Source organism: Athene noctua, unplaced genomic scaffold (genome assembly GCF_965140245.1).
Source record: "Athene noctua unplaced genomic scaffold, bAthNoc1.hap1.1 HAP1_HAP1_scaffold_31, whole genome shotgun sequence".
Classification (NCBI taxonomy): Eukaryota; Metazoa; Chordata; class Aves; order Strigiformes; family Strigidae; genus Athene; species Athene noctua.
The window spans coordinates 3,441,618-3,467,643 of record NW_027437536.1 but is presented as its reverse complement, the minus strand read 5'-3'; positions in this window follow the sequence as shown (position 1 = coordinate 3,467,643).

Genomic DNA, 26,026 nt, shown 5'->3' with positions numbered 1-26,026 from the left:
CAGTGATGACCATTATCAACATTTTGGAAAACAGCAGCAAGTGAATGTCAGTGACTGATTCCTGAGAGTATTCAAATCTAAATGAAATAAACCTTCATTTTATATTACCCTGACTACAATTTCAAACACTACTAGTGATTTTGGATTCCCGGTCTGAAATCACTTAGAGTGTGATTTCTAGAAGCCAGGTACTCAACATTGTCTGAAAATCCTTTAACCCAACAACATCTTTTAAAAAGACTCACTTTCAGAATTCCCATTCCAGTTTTACTTACAGATAATTCTCAGCACAAAGGCGTAGTTACTTTAGTTTAATGAAAGCAAACAGGAGAGAACAGAAAAAAAAAAAAAAAAAAAAGCTCTGTGAAAGAGTACCAGCTACTGAATGTAATAGCTTTTTGTGCAGGAGCACAAAATGCCCTTACTGAGCTGTAATATAACATTTCTTGCTTATACAGCTAAATTGACAATATTAAAAATTATCCATCTTTAAGGAACTCGAGTATGGTCTGTGTTTCAAATGAATATTGGAGTAAGAATAACTTCAAATTAAAAAAATATCACTAAAGGTTTATCATGTCAACAGAGAATTTTAGATGTTTTTTTTAAAAATACCCACATGAAAGCAGAATGTAAATAAGACCTGACAATATACACAAACATCCTGAGGAATATCAGTCTAAGGGAAGAACTCCGACTTCTACAATAGTTTTTTTCTCACAGTACTATGACATCCAGTGTCTTGCAGATAAAAAAGCAATAAAAAAGGCTATCCTGGTTGTAAGCTCTAAAGTAAAGGATTACTGTGATAAAGTCAAGCAGTTGTCTCTGTAGAGCATTTTACATTGTCTACAGCAAAACCAAGATGAGAGTTAGACGTAAGTTCAGGAAGAGACTCTATCTAGTAGCGTTTGACATTAACTAGTGAAAAGGCCCTCAGACTGTGAGGCTGGTGCTCCTTCTTCCTAGAGCTCTTACCATGTTCCTTCAGGCTGCAAGGTGTTGAAAGTTTGGGTTGGGTTGTTGGGGTTTTTTTGTGGCAAAGAGTACATGGTAGGTTCTCCTGATTTTCCAGGAGAACTCAGACATCCACATACATAAAGTGGTGAAATCATAATCACAGTATTAAAAAAAAAAATGTTGAACACAACACTTACAATGTAAAAGTACAAAACTCTGGGGAAAAAGATATCACTGTAATTTCCCAGTGGCTTGGAAAGAATTGATTCCAGGTGCTGCAATTAATTCATTGGGAAAGAAATAAATGGGTAACAGCAGAGAATACCAAATTCCCAAGGTTGATTTATTCACAATTATTTGTATGCCTGAGCAGGTGTCTTGATGGCAACATCAGCAGCAAATTTTACAATTCACAGGTGTAAGGCCCCTTTCAGAACTCCAGCAAAGACAGCTGCGTTTGAACAACTTCATCCTGCCAGCAGTTTCTCATATTCCTACTTTTCCCAAGATGCTGTCCCTAAAACTGCTGCAAGCTTGTTCCACTCGTTCACTACAAAGAAACTAGTCTCTTTGTGCTTAGGCACAATCGTAAGGTTATTTGATGTATTCTTGTTTTGTGACTACATATATAGCAGGATCAGCAATTCACTAGTATACAGAAGCAAGGTTTGCAGTCTTGAAATTTTCCTCAGTTACAAGTCATGAAAAAGTCCAGTGAAAAGTTTGAAGTTTGCTCCAGAACTTAAAAATCCATTTTAGATATTCATGTCTCTTCCAAAGGCGGGGTAGGTGATTCACAACCAATAATGTATTTATCTTTATGCCATCTCTGTGGAAGATTATTACCTTGATTTACAGGGTGGGACATCTGAAACTAGAATCCTGAATCCACGTTACACAACTGTGACTCAAATGTCTAGTCATTAAACAGAGGAAAAGTCAGTAATTTCATTATAGGATTAAAAGGCACCTCAAGGCTTCATTGATAAAAAATTGTGTCATGGGTGCAAAACTAAAATATGCTTTGTGCTGTGGCTGCTTTATTTTGACATGCAGGAAGAAAAGATAGTTTTATTATTAATTCTCAGTATGGAGATATTAAAATTGCAGTTTACATGTGCTCTGTATATTCTCAGATACAACAGATATATTCTGATTCATTACTGGGGTTTTTTTTCGATGGTGTGAACACAGTTTAAAAAAATTATTTTAATGGGTATTTGAACACAGTAAAGGAAATCAACATGAGGAAAAAGTCTCTTCATAGTACATTTTGTTTATAAAGACTGAAAGCTGTGAGAAACCAAACTTAAGCTATTGGTGGCTATTAAAAGCCACCAAGGCTGAGGTACCAAAGAGCATTAATTCAGTAACGCAGCAGATTTATTGTTCCACCGATTTTCATGGCTTATCCTCCCAAGGTCTCTCTGGTCTACATATGAAAGCTAAATCTTTTTTCCTGTTGGATATGTGGTCTAGCTATCCCAAGGAGTGAAAGCACAAGGCTAGTAGAGAACAAAAGCGACTGCTGCACTGAAGGCAGTGCTTTTAAGAGTGACATTTCAGTTCTAATGAATCCCTTCCTGACATCTGAGATACCAGAAGTACAGCTTTTTTGTACCATTGTGATCTTGGTTCCCTGCTCCTCAGTCAGCAGGGGCTGAGACTGACAGCTCATTTAACTTCATAAGGGGAAGAGACTACCTCTTGCCTCATGTAACTTGAAAGTGAGCCTTCTGGCTGGATAAGAGAGACGGTCTCCAATGGGAGAGACATCTGTTCTTACTCCTACAAGGAAGGTGGTTCTGATGACAGGATTATAAAACAGAAGAATGAAAATAGAGCCGAGTGGAGGAGCCTTTTTACACTGAATGATACTTACGATCCCCTAGTGGATATCTCCTATGTTAAACTTCAAATTTTATTCATATCTACAACATCATGTGTCTTGTTCATTAAAATAATTCAATATCATTATAAAATGACATTTTACTGTAAAATATGCTCAGTAACTGCAATCAGGTTATAATTGCTTCACAAATATATTTGTAAAACCTAAACAGGCCCTTAGAAACTTACAGCCACCTTCTACCCCCGCCCCCCCCCCCCAAAAAAAAAACCCAACCCACAACCCAACCCAGCTTCACCTTAATGGCATTTGTATGAACCACTTATTTCAAAAATCTTCTGTATTATATAAGGTCTTCTACTTCATTATAATGTGTTTCTTTACATAAGAAAAGACTGCCTAACTCCCCAGTGGCTGAGAAGAGTTAAATATGCATTAGCAACTCTCATGTATCAATTAGTCATAGAAAATAGGAACAAGTCAGAAGGAAAAAGCTACAGTTCCATAGAAATAATTTTTTATATATATTTCTCATCAGTTGCATGTTGTTATTGCTAAGTTTACAAATAGTCCAAGGATACTTCTAAATAACTTCACTTTAGAAGTGATAACTTCTAAAATGCACGTATTTCATGGCCCCTTTTTTCAGCCAAGGCATACTTTAGTATTTAACCGCAGTACAGCTTCAGAGGCATTTCCGGTAAAGTCCTAAAAGGAAAATACCTGTTAATATTTTAGAGCTGGAGTAACTAGATAAAATTGAAGGGGCAAATAATTATCAAACTTCTGTGTGTGTATATGTGATGGTGTCCACTTAAGCACAACAGACTTGAATAACTCCAGGTTACTTGGGGATTATTTTTTTTTTGGGGGGGGGTGGGGTGGGGTGTTTTTGTTTGTTTTGTTTTTTTTTTTTCCACAGCAGGTTCATTTAGCCTTGAATTTCCATTCGTTGTTTCTGCAATAGAAAATAAGTTCTAAGATATTGCAAATAAATATGGTAATTTCTGCTAATTGATTAATCTAATAAGCTCTTGTGGCATTTCCAGCTAAAGTCATGGAACAAAGAGATTTTGGCTATTCAGAAAGTTGTTATCCCTTGCATATGTTGCAATAAGAATGAAAGGCTATTATTATTTCATGTATTAAATTCTTTATTCTGATCAAGCAAAACAAAAGTCAAAATAGTAGCTGAGCAGAATTTGACCCACTAATGATAGCAACCAAACAAATAATTAGTAATAGCTAAAAGAAGTTAGAAAGAAGAAAATTACTGGAATGCAATAGTTCTTAAATCAGTTGAGAGCTTAGTTATTTTGTGAAAAAGTGATCAACATAAACCTGGAGCAAGGAAGAAGCCTGGGAAATGAGATACCTGACGCGGTCTCTAAGATGCACCTTCCTCTTCACCTTCCTTTACTGAAAGAGCTCCGTTCCTTTTCCACACGGGGAAGACAGCTGGGACACAGCCCCCTGGTGCCTGGGTCAGCCCCAGCAGCCTTTGGCCCCCCTGGACCCCAGCGCTGGTGCATACAGAATCACCCTACATGTGCTTTGGCACCTGGAGCGCAGCGTCAGAGCACCACTCACGCAGCGCAGAGCTCAGAAATTCAGGCCCAGCCACGGCGGAAAGGAGCTGCTTGCGATAGCCCTGGTCTCAGGCAAGGCTGCACATGGTTCACATGCAGATGAAACGGGACCAGCAGGATCAGCCCCTCATATTGCTCCTATTCAAAAACCCCTACCCAACTCCACCAAAAACCAGCATTCCATTGTGAAAAGTAACTGGTGCTGACTTTACGCAGAATTGCAGGAATTTGAGAAGTGTGCACGTTTTCAGCGCTGGTAATACCGCCAAGCAACGACACGTTAGTCCTTAGAAACTGCCAATCTCACGCCGCGCACAAAACCAAACCAATAGGAGGAGGCACACGTGTATTTTGAAGACATGTCGGTTTTACAGAAGGCAGTTCCTGTCATCATCAGTTACCTACTCCTGTGCAATGTTCATTTCAATAAAGATTCCTTTCCACACCTTCAGCGGAAGGAACACAAACGTTTTCTCTGCCGCCTCCCAAGCTCTGCAGAGACAACTGTGCAGGGTCCCTGCAGGGATGACTGATCACGCGGGATGCTGGAGGCCCTTGTGGGTTGATCCAGGGCATCATCCCTGTCCTTAGGACAGAACAGAAGTGCCTTGCTGGGTCACAGCCAGGGGACGGGACGTTGCCCTGTGCGGGCTGGGAACACCTTTCTGGAGGAACAGCGCGCTGTGGTTACCCATCTGGGTAAACCTTGCAACTTCAGCAACAGTTCCTCTGTGTGTCAGCAACGTTAATAACCTGATGCCGAAGCTACTGCCTGCCTCCCCCTCCAGAGGGGTTCCAATCAAAAGGGAAGAATAGCACTAAGACTAATCCCTGGGCAGACTGGCTCCTGGGCATAACCAAAATATCGTTACGCAGGACATGAATTCTCACTCCAATGCCGTGAGGGCAGACACCGCTGCTGCCCTTCCTATGTGAAGTGTCATACGTGTCCCACGGATACAGCATACAATACACAACACAGCATCTGCCAACAGACGTTTCTCCAGGTTTGCTTCCATTGCTCTTTCCTCGGATTTATTCTAGTCACCACAATACACATTTTCTTCGCTTTCCTGACCATCTTTCCCATGCTTATAAACACACTGTAAAATAACACGCAATCTCTCTCAGGTTTTTAGAAACACAAATAATACAGCACTCTAACACCTAGGCTGATGCTTTACCCGTATGATACTGCAAGGCATGAGACACATCTGCCAGTCAGATCTTGCCGTGTCACATGCAAACATTTCATTAATGGATCTCGCAGGGGGGTTGTTTAACCTTTAATCCCCTGATTAGCTGACTGACTCCATGGGTAACGATTTGATTCCAGTCCCTCTGCCACAGCAACATGTTCTCCTTTGTCACTCTCCAAAACCACGAAACTTCTATCACAAGTTAAATCAGCTCAGGATATAGCAATAGAGAGAGTATTCTTGCTCTAACGGTAGGTTTAAGATGGAAGCCTTCCACAACACTCTTAGAGAAAAAAATCAGGAAAGTTACCCTAAAAGGGAGGGTCTTGCCTTCCTGAAGCAACACATTTTCTGCACTAGAAAGTCTTTACTGAAAACACTTCAATGTCATTACAATTTTATGTAAAGATACTTTGTTTGGTTTTTTTTTTTTTCCAGGAGAGTTTATGGCTCCCTCTGAGCCTTGTTCAGTTCAGCTCGATCCAAATACACCTGAGAATCAAAAAAACCAACTGCAGTGAAGCGAACGCTGAGCTCTGATTCTGCAGGCACGTTTGTCTGTGCTTTCTTTCACCCTGGAACCGATGCAGGGGACAGAGACACTGCGGGGTGGTAATGGGGTGGCAGCCCTGTCGCAGACGAAAGTATTGATTTAGTAGAAATCTAGATTTATTAATAACTAACAGCAATTTATCAATACAGAATAATTCAGAAAGAAAAGCAACTTATTCACAGATTCTAAAATGACAAGATTCACTGTAACTTACCTAACGGTACCTTAATTTATTCATATATATATATATATTTGCACATACACAAACCAGACATGTACATACAGAAACACCCGCCTGTGCTGGTGTAAACAGTGCTCAAGCACTGAAATGCTGCAGCCTGAGCAACAGGCCCCGGGCTGAAGCCTCTACCTTAGCACGTGGTCATTAATAAAGCAGGGAAACTCGCCAGGGAAAGAGGCAGCTTAGACACCAGATATAATCTGTACGGAATGTGTCAGGAGGCAAAGTATCCAACTTTCCTTTCGCATCCTTGTTTAAGGCTGAGGACCCACATATTCCGGCTTGGTAGAAATTCCTTTGGTCTCAGCCCCCGAGCCCTGGCCAGGCTTTGGGTGGAATCCAACAGGAGAAAACTGGGCAAAAAAAAGTTATTTTGGTTTGTCAATCTCTGGTATACAAGGGCGTGCCCGCTCCCAGCGCCTCTGGAGGCCTCAGCTCCGGGCGGAGGCACCGCGTAGGATTTCCCCCTGCCCGGGCCAGGCTCTGCAAACCCTCGCTGGAACCGGGGCTGCCCGCGGGGCTGGGGGACGTCATCCATCTGGAGAAGGATCTTTCGTAATCGCCGTTTTCTCTCTCAGGTAGTGATGATTTCATGCATTACACTGTGCTCTCCTGTTTGCTGCTTTAAGTGCACTCTTCTGCCTTTCCTTACTGCACATTTTCTGTATTATGCTCTTACATTACTTAGTTATCACTAGTAAAATACGCCTGCTCTTTTCACTCTGGTGTCTGAGTTTAATTGGTATCAGAAGTGGGTTTCGGCGAAAAATGCCATTATTTAAGTTCAAAGGTATTTGGTGAAGTCTACCAGATGTTCCTGGTTGGGAAAATCCTCCCTATAGTTCGCTGGCCCAGGAGTGGGCTCAGGTCGGAGGACCGTGTGAACAACGGGAGAGCTGGCTGGAAGAAGCCGAACCATTAGATGTTCTAAACTGTATGAAAAGGAAACCTACTGGAAAAGAGGTTACAAATTGGAGTAAACGAGGACGGATTTTGTTAACTGCATATAGAAAACACCACCAGAGTAAAGAGAGGCTGTTGTTGGAGCTCTCCCAGCTGGAGTGACAGATGAGTGATTTGCAGAGTCAAATAGTGATGCTGCAATGCCAAAATAATTTGCTTGCTGATAAGCTGGATACTGATCAGACAGTGGCGGAGAAAGCTGCGGGGTGAGCAGCACGATATAAGAAAAGGAAGGGGCGAGTGAATCGTTACAAGGTGCACGCAGTGATTGCGGGTGCCGGTGCACAGTGGGACTGAGACGTGGGATGGTGATATTTGGAAGTCCACAGATTCTGACGAGGTTGGTTCCACAGATGAAATAGTAGATGCAAAACCTGTGTTGAGGTGAAAGACGAAAGCCGATTCTCACGGGCAAGTTGTAAGGAAGGATACAATAGAGGATTATGCACAGCATGAAGTAAATGATATAATTGAAAGGTTTAAGCAGAGACCAGGGGAAGCCCTGCTTGCTTGGATGGTGCGTTTGCATGGTCAGGGAGCTGCAGGGATAATCCTAGATGCAGGGGGTTCTAAAAAGTTTGTGATTTTATGCTCAGATTCTTTTGTGCAAGATGCATTTCGAAACAATGTTCAGGATACTCATTTGTTAGCACTGGCTGCTCTGGGATGTATACCAAATATCCCACAGACAATAACTGGCCGGCATCTGACCGTCCCTGGTGTACTTTGCGAGACTGTATACAGCGGATGAAAGAGGAAGGGATGCAAGCAGCTATTTTTATAGGAGACGCTGACCTTATGCTGCAGCATCCTTTGTCAGTCACTATGAGAAACAGGGTGATTAAAACTGCTCCACCAGCATATAAGAATGTAATTATGACTCTTCTCCCTAAGGAAACGGGGAATAGTCTCAGTGAAGTAATTGGCAAAGTGCAACAGTTACGTGACCTTGGAGAGTGGGGCTGCTGGAGAAGTGCAGGGAACCGAGAGAATTCCGTCACATACGATAACAGGATTTCTCGAACAGAAATGTTTACTGCCTTATTAAGGGATGGTATGCCCCGTGATCAAATTGATGGCATTTTAACCCCAGAAATGTGGAAGATATATAAAAAGAGAGGGTTGCATAAACCCAACAAAAAGGTACAAAATTCCCAGGCCAATAAGGCAGGGACAACTCAGTCTACGGCGCCACCTCTCGAGCCTTGACGGGACCATCCATCTGCTCGCGGGGGGGCCACCGCGAGTGGATCACCGGTTCCGGGGGGTGAGGAGGATTGGGCACCTTTCTCTGACTTGTACCCTTTGCAGGAGGCAAGGGAGGTGAGTCAACATTAGGATCAGCACAAATGAATTAATGGCCAAGCTCCAGTGCAGGGGGTACGGAAGGACCGATGGCCTCACGTGGAGCTCAAAATATTTTGGAATAACCCGTCTCCACAGACTGTAAATGCCCTAATTGACACTGGAGCGGAGGCCTCTCTAATATTTGGAAAGCCAAAGAAGTATAGGGAACAACCTGTAGTTATTACTGGGTTTGGAGGAAAACAAATTGGGGCAGTACAAACACAAATAGAAATGAAAATAGGGAACCTCCCAAAGAAATTGTCCTCCGTAATGATTGTTCCTATTCCTGAATATATAATCGGCATAGACATTTTGAAAGGATTGACTTTAAATCTCCCTGACGGTCAGTATCAGTTTAGCGTCAGACCCTATATTGGTGCCAGACCTGTTACCGTCGGCAAAGTAAAAATGCCTCCTGTGCAGATCCCGGCTGCAGCTGAGTTAGTCACAAGGAAGCAGTATAGAATTCCGGGGGGACATGAAGAGATATCACAGGCAATTAGAGATTTATTAGATGTAGGAGCTTTAAAGCCGACCACGACAGCATGGAACAACCCGATATGGCCTGTCAAGAAAAGTGATGGCTCCTGGAGAATGACGGTGGATTTCAGAGAAGTAAACAAACATCCTGCACCGCTTGCAGCGGCCGTGCCGGACACTGTCACTTTCATAGAGAAGGTTCAGAGACATCCCGGAACTGGGTACGCTGTCATAGATTTAGCTAGTGCATTTTTTACTGCCCCTGTTGCAGAAGAGCATCAGGACCAATTTGCCTTCACATGGCAGGGCCAGCAATACACCTTTACTAGATTACCTCAGGGGTGGCTCACAGCCCCACCATCTGTCATAGAATTGTAGCTGAACACTTAGGTGGAGTACAGCTGCCTCCTCACACACAATTAAGTCAATATATAGATGATATTTTGATCAAGGAAATAATCAGGGGGAGGTACAACAAGCTCTTGAATTAGTGATAGACCACATGAAACAGAAGGGTTGGGAAGTTAGCCCTGAAAAAATCCAAGGACCGTCTCAGACAGTAAAGTTTCTAGGAATTCAGTGGCACTGTGGGCATCGAGAAATACTGCCTAAACCCGAGAAAAAAATTTGCATTTTGCTGTACCACAAAATAAAAAAGAAGCTCAAAGATTCATTGGGCTATCCAGCTTCTGGAGGCGACATATTCCCCATTTGGGACAGATTTTAACCCCTTTGCACAAGGTGACAAGGAAAGAATATGAATTTGAATGGGGAAGTGAACAACAAGTTGCTTTTGAGTTAGCTAAGGAATCCATTCAAAAACTTTAGATTTATGGCCCCTACAGGAAGGGGAGGTAGAGTTAAATGTGTCAGTAAATAAATCATATGCTAACTGGAGCCTGTGGCAGAAACAAGGGAGGAAGAAGGTTCCGTTAGGATTTGGGGGCAGAAAGCTGCCAGAGGCAGGAAACAATTATACTCCTCCTGAGAAACGATTATTAGCATGTTATTGGGCATTAGTTGAAACTGAACAACTCATGACAGGACATGAAGTGGTTCTTTGCCCCGAGACTCCTGTCATGCAATGGGTAAAAACTTCTCCAAAAACTCATCGCATTGGGCATGCTCAGGAATCAAGTATCATAAAATGGAAATGGTGTATACAAGATAGAGCTAAGGTAGGAGTGGGTGGGGTAGCCACTCTCCGTGAGCAAGTGGCAACTACCCCCACAAAGGATCGAGAAATAAACCCTGATGTTACACCTGAACTGGAATCCCCAGTACAATGGGAAAGGCTTTACATCAACTAGAACCCTCTGCAGAGGAACATGTCTGCTTCACTGAGGGATCAGCGAAGTACACAGGAGGGAAAAGGTTTTGGAAAGCAGTAGCTTATCACCCTCCTTCAGGAAAATTTTTAGAAAGCACAGGAGAAGGACAAAGCAGTCAGTATGCTCAATTGTATATGTTATCATTTTAATCAGATTGCAAATTGGGAAAACAGATTCTTATCCCTTGCAGAAACAATAGCAAACATATTCGATCTCCGCAACTGCTGGGTCTGCGGGAGCCCAGGCGGATTGGAGGATTGGCCTTGGACAGCCCAGCCGGTGTCACCTAAATGGGGGATCAGCACACGAAGTGATGTAAATGAGACAACGGGATTTTGGACTGACGACAGCGACCCTTGGCGATTGCACTTTCCTGGAAAGGGTCTTTACTGTCTCAATCGGACAAGAGAACACGGGGTTCAGATGGGGAAAAGTGTTTGTGAATGGACCTTGTCTCCAGGTTTTGATTGTTGGACTCCTAATTGTCCTCCCTATGATTGTTTCAAATATCGGGGCAGATGGAATCAAACACTTGTTAAACTTACTAATGGTAGTTGGGCAAGGTGTTCCTACCACAATTACAAGCAAGATTTTGAAGGTTGTAAAGCAGTAGGATGGGATGGCTATTTTGACCATCTATTTTTAAGCTGTCCCAGAGATAACTCTACAAGTAAGACTCATGTTGTCCATGATTATCAGTGCAAGTGGCAACATCAAAATGGCACTCGAGCTCACTTCAGCGAGTTCTGGTCCAAAGCTAACAAAACATCTTGGGGATGCGATTGTAAAGGGAAGTCCCATGTGGGAGCTTGGAGCTGCACCTGTTGTGATTCTTACGGTGAAGCAACTGTGGTCGGAGGACCACTAGGCCCGGGAAACACATTATATTTTGACCCACCAACTGATGACGAAACCTGGGAAGGCCCCTTTGCCAATGGAGCTTGGGCTTTAAAGGGACATTATTGGATTTGTGGCCGACCTGCTTATCGGAGGATACTCCCAAATTGGTCAGAATATGCTGTGTGGGATACATCAGACCCCTATTCTTTTTACTATCACAAGATCAGGGAAAGGGCCTTGGGGTCGAAGTATATGAAGATTTGGTTAGGGAAAAACGGTTCATTGACACTTCCCTAACTAAGGGGAGTGTGCAAAAATGGGGACAAGATGAATGGCCACCTGAAAGAATCATAGAATATTATGGACCAGCCTCTTGGGATCCCAACGAAATAGTGGAGGGTGCCAGAGAACCCATCTATAATTTGAATCAGATAATTCGGTTACAAGCTGTCTTAGAAATAATAACTAAACAAACAGCTACAGCTCTTGACCTTCTGGCTGACCAATCCACTCAAATGAGGAGTGCAGTCTCTCAGGATCGTATGGTCTTAGATTACCTGTTGGCAGAAGAAGGTGGAGTCTGTGGGAAATTAAATGAATCCAAATGTTGTTTGCAAATTAAGGATAATGGAAAGGTAGTAAAACAAATCTAGAGATGAGAAAATTAGCTCACGTACCGATCCAAAGATGGAAGGGCTGGGACCTGGATCCATTTTCATGGCTGCCGGGGGGCCCTTGGATCAAACATGTCCTTTTCTTTTTCCTATGTGCTGTTGCTAGCTTAGTGTTTATTGCTTGCTTCATTCCTTGCGGTATACAGTTGATTAGGCACGCAGTAATGGAAATGCAATTTGTAGTTACACCTGATGGGAGATCCTCAACTGATGAACGAAAACTAATGTCACTGACCACAGAAATGGTCTGGGAGCCATGATTCACCTATAGGTCCAAGGGCTGAATGAAGTGCTAAGGCTTGGACAACAAGCCCAAGCCAGAGTTGACCTATAGATGAATCCTGTATATTTTATAACTGATAACCATTGTGCTAACAGGTATTATACTGAGTTATAGCCACCCGCCTGTGCTGACGTAAAAAGTGTTCAAGGATTGAAATGCTGCAGCCTGAACAACAGGCCCCGAGCTGAAGCTGCTACCTTAGCATGTGGTCATTAATAAAGTACGTAAACTCGCTGGTGAGAGATGCAGCTGCGACAAAATATAATCGGTAGCGAGGAGAGAACGCATCCAACTTTCCTTTCTCAGCCTTGTTCAAGAACCCAGGTATTTGGCCTTGTTAGAAACTCCCTTGGTTTCCCCCCTGAGCCCTGGCCAGGCTTTGGGTGGAATCCAACAGGAGGATGAAACCAGAAATTTTCCGCTCAAAACGAAGGTGCCAGCTGTTCTGGCCTGTCAATCTCTGGTCTATAAGGCTGGGCCCGTTGCAGTGACCCTGGAGGCCTCAGCTCCGGGCAGAGGCACCGCGTAGGATTTCCCCCTGCCCGGGCCAGGCTCTGCAAACCCTCGCTGGAACTGGGGCTGCCCGCAGGGGGATGGGGGATGATAGTATATGCAAGTGGGGATGTATTTTTCCTAATCTCTATTCTCTCTCTCATGTAGTAATGATTCGATGCATTACCCTGTATTTTCCTGTTTGCTGCTTCAAGTGCACTCTTCTGCCTTTTCTTACTGCACGTTTTCTGTATTACACTCTTACTTTACTTGGTTATCACCAGTAAAATACGCCTGCTCTTTTCACTCTGGTGTCTGAGTTTAACTGGTATCCTTAATCAGCAAAATAGGGGGGATCTCCTCAAGCATCGCCCATCCCTGTCCTGCATCCCCAGGGGCCACGTCAGCATCCCCCTCAAACTCCCCTCGTAGCCCCCCTACAACCCCCAAACCCACCTTGTATCCCCCCTACACCCCCCAACACCACCTTGTCTCTCTCTCCAGGCCAGCCACAGCCCCAGCTCCATGATGCCTGGGGCCTCCTCCCCGGGGGATAACAGCCCCCACACCTCCGGCTCGGGGATCGAGCAGAGCTCCAGCGACTGGGTGACCACCGACATCGAGGTGAAGATCCGTGACACCTACCCGGACAGTCAGGCGGTGGGACAGATCGGCGTCATCCGCAGCGTCACGGTGAGACCCCCCCGCCCCGGTTCGGGGGGTGCTTTTGGGGCAGGGAGGGGGTAACACACATGGTGAGGCTGATATCCCACCCCCCTTTTTCTGTTTTTGTAGGGCGGGATGTGCTCCGTCTGCCTGAAGGACAGCGAGAAGGTGGTGAGCATCTCCAGCGAGCACCTGGAGCCCGTCACCCCCACCACATACGACAAGGTAGGGCCCCCTCCCAGCCCCCCCCTTTACCCTGGGCCCCCACCACTCCCCCCCCGACCCCTGCTCCTTTGGGGACCTTCTCGATCCCCTCAGGTGCTACCCCCGACCCTCTGGCACCTCCCCACAACCGCTCTGGGACCCTCCCAGCACCCCTGGGGCCCCCCACCAGCCCCCTCAAGGCTCACTCTCCCCCCATCTGCCCCCCCTCTCAGGTCAAGGTGATTTTGGGGGAGGGCTGTGAAGCCACCGGTATCCTGCTCCGCATTGACGGGGAGGACGGGATCGTCCTCATGGATTTAGACGACAATATCACGATCTTCAGCCTCCGCCTCCTCGGCAAACTGATGGAAGATTGAGGGGGCCCACCTGTGCTCCCCGCCCCCTGCTGCCCCCGCTCTCTTTGTGTCCCCCCGTTCTCTTTCTCCACACCCCTTTCCCCTGCTCAGTGTCGGCGGTTGGAACGAGGTTTAGTTGTCAATAAAGGCCTGTGGGTGCAGCCGGGGGGATGAACCAGGGCCCCGCCCCCCAGGGCTGGGGAAAGGGCGGTTAAATGCCCCCCCGGGGCCGAGAGAGGGTTGCAGCGGGACCCCCGGGGGTGGGGGGTGCTGAGCCGGGACCCCACTGCGGGGCGGGGGGAGAGTGAAGCGGCTTCAGCGCCGGCCGCGCTCATGCTCTGCCCTTACACCCCGCCTCCGCTTCCGCCGCCTCCTCCCATTGGCTCTGCCGCCGTCGGCACCGCCTCCGCTCCGCCGCCATTGGCCAGCAGCCGCGCCGCCATTGGTGTCCGGCCGTCAGTGACCGCCCCTCCAGTCTTGGTCCCGCCCCGTTCCTCCCGCCCCGCCGCCGCTCATTGGCTGGAAGCGGAGGGAGGGGATTGGCTGCGGCGGCCGCGCGTGCGCCTTGTGGCGCGCGGTGCGGGAAGATGGCGGCGGCCTGTGAGTTCCGCGGCGCCCTGGGAGCCCGCCGGGCCGGGCCGGGCCGGGCCGCCAGCGGCACCGGCGGTACCGAGGCGGTGCTGCGGGAGCGGCTGCGGCGGCAGCAGGTGGGGCCGCGAGGGGGCTGAACCTGGGCCTGAGGGGACGGGCGGGCGGGAAGGGGGGGCACGGGGCTCCGCGGGTGTCCCCAGCGGTGCCCACCTGTCCCCGGGCTTCTCTGGGCGCCCCGCGCCTGGGCCTGTCTGTCCTCGGGGGTCCCCCGCCCTCCCCGGGAGGCGCCGGCGGTCTCTGACTGGCGCTGGGTGTTCCCAGAGCTCCCCGGCTGTCGCTGGCCATCCTCGGCCACCTCTAGGCCTCCGGGGCTGTTCCCGGGGCCCTCTGGCTGTCCCTGGCCACCCTCGGCCCCGCCAGCACTCCCTGCCTGCCCCCGAGTGTCTCTGGGGCTCTCTGGGCGTCCCTGAGCATCCTCAGACATCCCTGGGGGTCCCTAAAGGTCCCTGGGGTTCTCGGGGTGTCCCTGACCATGCCCAGAGCTCCCTGGTTGTCCCCAGGTGTCCCCAGAAGTTCTGGACTGTCCCCGGGGCTCCGCGGATGACCCTTGCTATCCTCGACCCTCCCCAACTGTCCCCAAGCCCCCCTGGGTGTCCCCAAGCCCCTCCTCCCGGTGTGTGCCCCCCCCCCCCCGTGTCCCCTCGCTACACAGGTGACAGAGGGACCCCTGGGACACCCCGCGGGCCTGGAGGAGGATGAGGAGGAAGAGCACAGCCCCCTCCAACCGCGGCAGCCCGAGTTTTTGTGGAGTTTGCGGGGCTGTTCTCGAGGCAGGGGGCCCTCTGCGCCGCGGCGATGGAGAGCGCCGGGCCTTTGCTGAATGCCGTGCCGGCAGCGGGAGGGAAGCCGGGCGCCCCTCGAGTCCCGGCGGTGCCAAACCCACCCCGGCAAAGAGTCAGAGGAAACGCTTGGCTGTCGGCAAACCATTTACTGGGGGATCACTGCGAAAACCGGTGCCGAGAGCGTGTGGCACAGCACATCCTGGGGCATCCCTGGCTCCGCTCTTCTCTCCCGGCGTGGAGCCGGGTGTTGCTGGTCGGGGTGGCTGAAGGTGAGGAAGAGGAGGGTCTCTGGGCAGCTCTTCTCTGCCGGGGGGTTTGCCAGGGTTGCCGCGGTGGCTCAGCAGGGATGTGGGTGTTCCTGGCTCTGTGCCGGGAGGAGTGTGCCAGGCACAGTGGGGGAGTCCCCGTCTGTCCCCTGGGGCCCATCCTTGGGGACAGGGATGGCGCTTGGCCGCTTGGGGTCGCGCCGCGTCACCGGAGCGTCCTGCGGGGAGAAGGAGGGGGGGGGGGGGGGGGCGGTGAGCAGCACCGTTACAGAGGCTCTCAGATAAACAACCAACCACCAACAATAAAAAATTATTAACACCATTAACTACCTCTCAGTGAATCACAGGTGTGGATGTCTGTGAGAGGAGAGCAGATCGACTTTCTGGGGTCTAAGGGCAACCCCAAACGCTCTCTCGCTCACCTGACAAGTGAGGGCTCTCACCCTCGAGGACCTGCTCAGGGCAGCGTCCCGACCCAGGGCCCCTCGAGGAGTTTCCTTGGGCAGCGTCCCGACCCCAGGGGAGAGGCCTCGACCGCAGCTGCTGCTCCAGGGGACGAGCTCCAAAGGGCTCCCAGGGGACTCCATTTATAGCCAGGTGACTGACCTGTAGCCAACAGTGGCTCCCATTAGCCAAAGGCCCCAGTTACCGCCAAGCCCCGAGAACAGGCAGCCAGGAGCTGCTACGCTTCAGCAGCCAAGAAGCTGCTTTCACTGGGGGGGGCACCAGCCACAGGTACCCATGGGTGGCATCCCCACCCCTTGGACCCTGAGCACCCCGGGATTCTGGGCACTCATGGTACGGGGGCACCAGGGACCCCCAGCACCCATGTAATGGTGGCACCAGGGACCCCGAGCATCCAGGGCCCCAAAGCACCGGGGGGACGCAAAGGCCCCGAGCACCCGGTGTCCCTGAGCACCCACGCCCAGGAGCCCCCCTACAGCTGTACCTCGGCGTGGGACGAGGTGTTCGCTCTGCCAGGCAGGTTCTGCTCCACGCCGCTCCCAGCGACCACGCTGCCATCGGGGCGGCCACGCTGTTCCCGGCTGCCGGGGGCCCCCGGCACCGTGGAGTTACCGGCCGCGCGCGTTGCCCTGGGCTGGCGCTGATGCTGGGAGCGCCCGGTGCCGTGGCGGGTGGGGACGGGGGCTGGGCAGACGTCCTGCGGGCTCGTGCCGCTGCCGTACCCGCTCGGCTCCGCCAGGCTGAGCCTGTCCAGCGGGGTGGTGGCCTTCTGGGTGCTGCGCTGGCTGGCGGGGATGAAGGCGCCTTCCTCCGTGCCAGGGAAGAGCTGAGTCGCGCTGCATCCTTACGGGATGCCCTCCAGTCCTTGTGGCAGAGCTGGCGATACTGGGTGGCCTCAAAGCGGGACTTCACCTGCTGCAGGGAGATGAAGGGAGGCTGGAGGGCGGCGCTGGGCGCGATCCTCTCCCGCGAGTCCCGCGTGAGCGTCGTCTTGAGCAGCGGCACCGTCCCACGCAGTCACAGTGCTCGCCCAGGGCTTCCTGGCTGGAGTCAGACGCCAGGCGGACGAGCCCCGGCACCAGCTGATCCAGCGAGGAGCAGACGTACCTTTTCCTGGTAGGACAGGCTTTTACCCGTCCTGTTAGCCGATCGGTTCTCACTAACATGTCAGAGTACCCCAATTTTGGTTTTGGCATTTCAGTGGAATTTCCTTTCAGGAAAGGTGTCTGGAGGTGTTTTTCCACTGGGAGCCTTAATTCGTACAGAAGCGTATTGTTTACAAAGTTTACATCCTTCACAGATTCTTTTGGCTGCTGCATAAATTCCCAGGGCAGCCCAGAGTCGTTGATTCCGGAGCGCTAAGCTCTTCGGCCCCCCATGAGTTTTTTCGTGATGCCATCGCGTAATCGGTAATAAATACCTTTTGGGGAGAAGCAGCTTGTTACTGAGCATCCATTGTTCTCCTTGGGGCTGGGCTCCAAGCCGGATCCACCGCTCCTTTTCTTCATCAGGGAGGTCTTCATAGAGCTTATCTATATCCAGAAGTTTGGATACATCAGCCCTGAGCCCCCGATCCAGCCGGACCGGGGGGGTGACGCCAGAGCGAGCTTAATGCCCCTCCAGACCCAACGGCCCCAGCGCTAACGCCCTCCCCCAGAGAGGGCAGGGTGTGGGGGGAGCTGAACCTTGGGGCTGAGCACCCGCTTTCTGGGGGGGCCCTGAGGCGCGAGGGTGGGGTCCCCGAGGGGTGGCGGGCTCTGCGCCCCAGAATTGGGGTGTCCCGCCCTACTGCCGGGGGTACCGGCCCCAGTGGCGGAGGAGGGAGGAGCAGACCCTTCCCCTCCCTGCCCCAAACAGGCTGGGGCACGGGAACACCCCGATCCCGTCAGCCGGCCGGGAACGTCTCTGCCCCGGCCGGGTTTGGGCTCTGTTCCCTTCTCCGTAGCCCAAAAGTCCCAGCTGTGCTGCCCCCGGGGGGGATTCGCCTGTCCGGGAACGTCAGGAGAAATGGGTTTGTTCTGTGCCAGCATCACGCCGGGATGAAGCCCAGCGGCACCTCCAAGCAGCTCCGGGGCTGGCGACACCCCGAGACCCCAAAGCAGGGCCGTGGAGCTCCCTGCCCCATCCTGGCCCCCCACAACCCCAAACAGGGGCGCCCCATAGCTCCCTGCCCTGTCCTGGCACCCTAAAATCCCAAACTGGGGTGCACCATAGGCCTCTGTTCTGCCCCAGGAACCTACAACCCCAGAGTGGGGCACCCCATAGCCCCCTGCCCAGGCCCCTACAACCCCAAACAGGGGTGCCCCATAGCCCCCTGCCTGGCCCCCCACAACCCCAAACTGGGGCACCCCATGCCCCCTGTTTCCACACAGAACCTGCACCCTGAGGGGACCTTTGGCAATTCCGGGGTGCGGTGGGGGGGTGGGGTACTTTTCCCAGGGGACCCTGGGCATTTTGGAGGGGGATTTTACCCACAGAGCAGCCCCCACCCTGGTTTGGGGTCTTCCCCCCCGCTTCCCATTTCCCTGCCCTCACCCCAGCTGGACCCACTGGAGGACCGGGGGGCACATCCCACCTGCTTCCCACCGAAGGAAACTCCCCTGCTCTGCGGGGGCTGGCTTCGGTGCCAGCTGGACCCGGTGCCATCCCTTGCTGGGTGCCACCAGTCTCGGGGGAGCCTTTAAACCCCGTCAGTGAATTTATTCCTTCGCTTCGGGACGCTGACGGCCCCTCTCCATCCCAGTGCTCCTGCAGCACGTTGCTTTCCACCGTCCTCCTCAGCCTCTTGGTCCTCATCTTCCTCCTCTTCAATCTCTGGCGGAGCTCGGCCCTCCGGGGCGATGCCGGATCTTGGGGTGACACGTGCCGGTAAGACGAGCTCGTGGGGGGTGACGCTCCCCGAGACCTTCGGCATCCTGGCGCTACCATCTCCCTGTGCTGCATCCCCAGGGCCCCCCGAGCATCCCCCATTGTAAGAGTCGGTCAGGAGATCAGCGTTGTGTCAACACTGTCACCAGGGACATGGACAGTGAGGTACCCGACCACGGCCTGCTTGGCCTTGCGATCCCTGGGGTGGGATGTGGTGCAACGGCTCCAGAAGCAGAACGGTGTGGCACAGCGAGTGCTGGGCTGTTCCCCTGAGCGCTGACCGGGCGGTGCAGGCGGTGCTGGGCTGTTCCCCTGAGCGCTGACCGGGCGGTGCAGGCGGTGCTGGGCTGTTGTTCAGTGCCTGGGCTCAGCCGGAGCTGTTAGAGATAACCGCAGAGCCACTGTCAGAAAAGATGGATCGCAACTGTTGCCATAACATCGATGAAGAAATCATGAACCTTAGACGAACTTTGCTTCATTATAATCCCAAAACGCCCCTCCTGGTGGAAGGCTGCCCGCCTCCGAGACTGACCACGCCCTGGACGCTCCCCCCTGCCATGTGCGCTGGCCTCGCTGGAGAAGGGGGAGATATGACAACTGAATTCTGAGCAGGGTGGAGACCCCCGAGGCAGAGGAGGAGCAAGGTGTGTTCCTGAGCATAAAAGGATGACTTCTGGACAACGAAAATGGGAAACTTCCCCACCAAGGACCATGATGATCGACGACGCAGCATCAGCTGGACCCGGGACCGTTAGGGCGTCGTGAGATCAGCAGTGGTAGCTATAACCTCTCTCCCTCTTCTCTCTGAACTTTACTTTTCCCCTTTCTTTCACCCATCTCTAACTATCACGTGCCGCTTCACGGGCAACACAATAAACTTTTATTGTTTGATTACTGCTACCCCCTTTGGTGCTGGTTGTGGCAACTGAGGCACGGACTCTCCTTTGAAGTGCAGAAGGAAAGACCCTTTATTATTACAATAGCACATACTTATGCTCTCGCCAAAGCTCTTACTTCATAATTAGAAAATCAGCAGTTAGACAGCCATCAACCTTTTCTCCTGCCAGCATGAGACCCCTCTAACACGCTCACCTGCTCATTCACGCGCTGGGTAACTTCTCACAGTTCAGGACTTTCCACCGCTCAGTGCTGCAGCTGTCCGTTGTTTTTCCCTGCCACCTCGGCACAACTCAGCAGTTTCTGATCTTTCTCCCAAGGCCTGTTCTTCAGCAAAGCCGAGCTGTTTCTCAGAGGCTGTGTAAGGGTGACAGGCCGATGCCTCCCACATCTCCCCTTTCTTTGTTTTGCAGTGGCATCTGCAAGTCTTGTTTAAGCGCTTTATCGATGGAGGTTTAGGCAAACTTCAAAAACACTGCGTACTTAAAATAGTTCCACAGAAGGGTAAAAACCATACAGCAGTTGCAATTACTCACTGAAGAGAGTAGGCTAACTTCACTACCAATAATCAAAGGATATGACCAAATTCTACAAAATAAACAGTATGAAGATACAGAATAGCACACTTACTTAATGGGGTACTAACATTCAGATCTGCAGTTATTGGGGAACCCTGGGTGCAGCGAGGATTCAGAGTGCCCTTCCTCACAAACAGGAGATCCTACGCGATGCGTCCATCCGTAGGTGAGGCATCCAACATCGCTGCAAGCAGGTCCGGCCTCTGAATCAACGGGCCAAAATCACTGGCACTTTTCTTTGAGCGGGAACATCTGATTCCATCCTCCTGTTGGGTTCCACCCAGAGCCTGGCCACCACTCCGGGGGGAAAACCAAGGGAGTTTCTAACAAAGTTAAACACTTGAGCCCTTAATTCTTAATATTGCTAAACAGAAGAAGTTCAATACACACATTCTTACAGCATTTCATCCTTATTAATAACTACATTTCATCTAAACTACATCTTTCAGTACTGACTAGTAAGCCTAGATATTTCATTAGGGAGTTGCAATTGCTGTTAGCATTTTCTCCTTTAAGAGCTGGCAACCATAGCGTGCTTAAGGACAGAGATAGTGTACTTTGTCCCGTTGCAGGAGCAAGCATTACCCAGACATTCTGCTGAAGTGACCTGTCGAAGAGACCCCAAACTGTCGGCACAGGAGCACCCACAGCACCCACAGCCGGCTCCTGGGCGCCCACCAAAAGCCGCCTCTCACCCTCAGGTGCGGTCGCACACACCCTGCCGGTAACCCCCGGGGACCGTGACCTGTGCAGACACCAGCATCACCTCTTCCCCAGGTTATTCAGGGAAATGGTCCTTCCCAGTTACCCCTTTCCAGGTTTTTGTTAACACTTGAGCCTTGCCCTGGACTTCTTGTTGATCTGGTATCTGCGACGAGAAGTGACACAATATTGGTGGCACCCGTGAGACAGGGGATGTTTAAAAAGTCCATGATACACAACGCCTGATTTAGTCTCTCGTGAGGCGCAGACGGATACCCTCCCTCTCCCCTTTCTGTGGCTGTAACAGAGGCTTTAGGTGCCAGGCGTACGCTCCACAGTGGCCTGTCCGGCCGGTGAGTGGGGAATGCCGGGCAGAGGCTTGACCCCCACTGTATGGCCGGATGCAAACACTGCTCCAGAAGGGGCATCGACAGACACGGGTCCATATTTTACCGTTCCAAATGCAGCCAAGTGAGAGATGTCACATTGCCGTAATTCCGAGGAGGCGAGTCCCCGAGGGCTGACACCACTGGCTGTTGAAGAGAGCGAGTCCTGCTGGCACTCAGGGCAAGGGGCAATGATGTCTTTAGCCTGACGCCTTGATAAAGATAATTGGTTTTGTATTGCTCTGGAGTTTTGGCGGAAAAAATGCATGTGAAAGCCGAGCTTGCTCAAAGACATCAGGTACCACCTGAGCTGCCGGAGTCAATGCATCTGCACGTCAGTTGCCTTCAACCAAACATCCAGGCAGTACAGTGTGCGCTCCAATATGTACAATAAAATGAGAAGTCTTGTGATTATTTAATAATTGTAAAAGGGTGTGCATTAGTGAATATAACAGTGGATTATTATCATCCTTCAAACACGAGTTCTCCATGCACTGTACAAGATTGGCAACATAAGCAGAATCAGTCACGGTGTTCATTGGGGTGTCCCAGCGCTGAAATACAGGGACTGCTACAGCTGGCTCAGCGATCTGTGGCGATCCCAGGGATCGGGCAATGTCTGATTGCCAGATATGAGTATGCGGGTCTTGCCGTACTATGACTGACTTTCCTGTTTTTCCAGATCCATCAGGAGACACAGTCAAGGCTTGCAACGGTACGTCGCTGCACTTTGGCATGGCATATAATAAAAAATTGTGCTGTAATAATTTGCGTGATGGGCTGTGTACTAAAAGCTGTCCGAGGGAGTCACAGATCACTGTCTGGAATTCATTACAAAAAGGCATTTGTATGAGCCACTGTAGCACGTGCATAGTAACCGGAACAATGATACACACGGGTTCCTGACCAGCAAGTAACAGTAGGCGCTGCTGGCCCTGCGTGATCATTTGGCAAACATTTCTGGACGAGTAGTGACTGTCTCGTGCATTCGGTGTGACAAAAAAATCCATTCAGCAATAACAAGAGGGTCCCGAAGTGTTTCACCCCACTGAAAGAGCAGAGCACAGGGCTGCCCTGGAGGGTTCAATAACACCAGTTGATGCGGGTGGCCGGGCACACATCCCAGTGCTTGTCTGTCTGAGACGGCGTTGGCCACACGGTGGGGATCTTGTTTCGCTTTCTCTGGGAGTGCTCTGGGTGATGTCAGTGAGGGATCTCCTCACAAAACATCAAACAAGCTATGGGGATCATCATTAGTGAGGCCCACAACGGCCGTATCCAGCTGATGGCTCCCAACAGTTTCTGTAAATCTTTTAAAGTCTTAACATCAGTTTCGAGTTTAACCTGCTGCAGGACAATGGTCTGTTCACAAAGTCTCCAGCCCAGGTACTGCCCGGTGATGATCTCTGTACCTTTTCAGGTGCTGTTTGCCACCCCATTGGAGACAGTGAGCCTTTGGTTAAAGCGAGAGCCTTTTCCATGATCTCCCGTGTTTCTGGGCCGTAAGGATGTCAGCCATACAATGATACAGAGCAGCCTGGGGGACCTGCACTCTAACAGGGCTCAAAGCCTTTGCAACAAACCCTGACACATCGTGGGACAGTTTTCATGCCTTGTGGTAAAACAGCCCAGTGGCACCGTCTTGCAGGTTCACTGACATTAACACTGGGAACAGAGAAGGCAAATCTAGGTGCATCATCCGGATGCAAGGGAATGGTAAAAACCCCAGTCCTTTAGGTCAGTTATTACAAGGTGCCAGTTTCGGGGAATCATTGCTGGGGAGGGCATTCCTGGCTGTAACGCACCCGTATCCTCCACGGCATCATTAATGTGTCAGAGATCATGTAAAAGTCACCATTTACCACTTTTCTTTAAAATAACAACTTAATTGTCTCTGAATTAAATCGTTCAGGTGGCGCAACTTTTCCCTTGGCAGGGGCCACTGACCCACCCACACAGGGGATTCTGTTTCCCAGGTGAGTTTCAGGGGGGTTTCAGGGGGGGTTGTGCTGCAGTGGTGATTAAGACAAATTCGATGCAATTTGAGTTCCCCATCGAGCCATACAGTCACAAACCCAAAATGTCAGAGGGGTTTCCAATATAAATGGACAAATATTCGCTACCCGGTTTTCTGGGCCCCTCATGAGATCTTTGCTTTGAAACGCTACAGCGTGACACCAGCCCCGAAAAGTGCTTGAGCTACCCGAGCTAACGGCCAATGCTGCGGCCATCTGCTCGCAGATATTAGGGTCACATCCGCGCCAGTATCTAAAATGCCTGTCAGCTCAACAGGTTCTTCTGCTCTGGTGAGGGCGCATTTTACCACAGGTTGACCTTGTGCCACTGCCTGAGCCCAAAATATTTGAGGAGTACCTGCGGATCCAAATCCTGAGTCACCCCGGCTTCTCGGCATCCTGCTGGGGGGAGCTGCAGTAAGATAAACAAGCTGAGCAATTTTTGACCCTTTTGTTACTGAACACGGGGGTACCGGGGTCCAGGCCATAATTCTGATTTCCCCGTCAGAATCGGCATCTACGACCCCTGGTAAAACGAACAACCCCTGTCAGGTTTAGATGCTCTTCCCAGTAATAATGCACTTTTCCCATTTCCCAGCGGTCCATATACTCCTGTTGGCATAAGGATACCGTGGTCTCTAATAATGTTACTGACTCGGAGGCTGCCAGCTCCACGCCTGATCGATAGTGACTAAATTATGACAAACCGCCACTGATTGCAATATTTTATTAGTGTCTTTTGTTCACACTTGGGCCTGGAGGTCCCCCTATCTCCTTCCAGTGCTCTAAAATACTGACACACCGTGAAACGGCGAATACTACAAACAGCAAAACCCCTCTCAGAACATATAAAGCCATTGCTTGTTGATGATGTGGTGCTGACAGACAAGGGACGCTGCATGACAGCGTCAGCACCTTCTCTGTGCAAAAACTGCTGCTTTTGGGGGGAGGCTGGAGGGCGGGGAAGGCGGGCGCGGGCCGAGAGCGCGGTGCCGGGCTCGGCCGCAGGCGGTCACTCCGCGGCGGGGGGGGCTCGGGGAAGCCCCGGGCCGCCGCCGCCAGCTCCGCACTTTGAGAGTGTCCGAAACCAAGTTCCCAGTGGTCGCTGGCTCGCTGGCAGGCTGATCCCCGCGGGCAACAGCATCCCGCAGCCCTTCCCCTATTTCAGCCATGTTGCCGATTCAGGGGCTGTGACGGCATCGGCGGGATGCCGTGGGTTCCGCACCGGTTGAGGACCCTTCGCACGGAGGTTTCGTTCTGAGTGATCCCTCTCTCAGAGGACTCTCCCGGGTGATTTTCCGTCCATCGACGGCTCTCACGCCTCCTTACTCGTTTCCAACCCAAGGCCTCCCATCCCCGCCGTGTGGGGTCACTGTCACTGGAAACACCGTTGGTCCAAGCTGGTTAAACTGCCCCTCAACCACTGCATCCCGCATAACTCCCTGCCATCGGTGTGCTGGGTCACCGTTCCCCCCGCGCCTCCCGGTGCCCCCCTCCCATCTGAGCCGGCGATGGCAGCGGCCCGAGGGCCACCGTTTCCCCCTGACACCCCCCGCACTGCCGTGAAAAAGGGGTGAGCAGCAGGAGGGGGGGGCGGCGGTGCCGTAGGAATAGGCCGAGCCGATTCCTTCCTTCGCACTCCAGGTCGCTCGATCAGTTTTCTCGGTCGCTCTCGCAGCTGTGGCTCTTGTGAGCCGCACCGACATTGTTCACGCACCGCTCGGGGGGACGGGGCCGAGGGCGGGGGGGGCGGGAGCGGGGCGGGGGGGGCGCCCCGGGGTTGTTCCCTTGGGCGTCGAAGGGGAGACTCGAGCGGCGGTAAATCTGCGGATTTTTGCTCTTGAGCCTCCTGCCGCGCGGGCGCTGCGCGTGAGGCGCCCCCACCCCTCCCTTTAGGAGCTGCCCCGGGGAACAGGGACCCCCCCAACGCCACAGCGGCAGCGGAATCCTTAGGCCGGCGCCTTGTGCCGCTGCTGCCAAGGCAGCGACAGCAGAGGCGATGCTCTGCCGTTCTGCCGCCGTCTCCCCCGGAGCCTCTCGGTCCGTCGCCACGCCGGGGAGTTTCCCGCTGCCGTTGGCACCTGAACTCAGGTCATCCCACCGTGCCGCGCCGATCCTTTCCCCAGGAACTAGTTCAGAGGCTGCGCTCGCTGTGGGGATTAGCCCGCGCTGCCCAGCCCATGGCAGCAACTGCCTCAGGTTCCCCTCATCGTAAGATAATCCTCTCCTAGAGAGTGTACGTTGGAGGAGCTTGACCGCTGCCATCCCCGGGACCGGCGCTGCCGTCCCCGGGACCGGCCCCGGAGCCGCGCTGCCCGCCCCGGGACCGAACACCGGTGCCGCGCTGCCCTTCCCAGGACCGGGCCCCGACGGCGCTGCCATCCCCGGG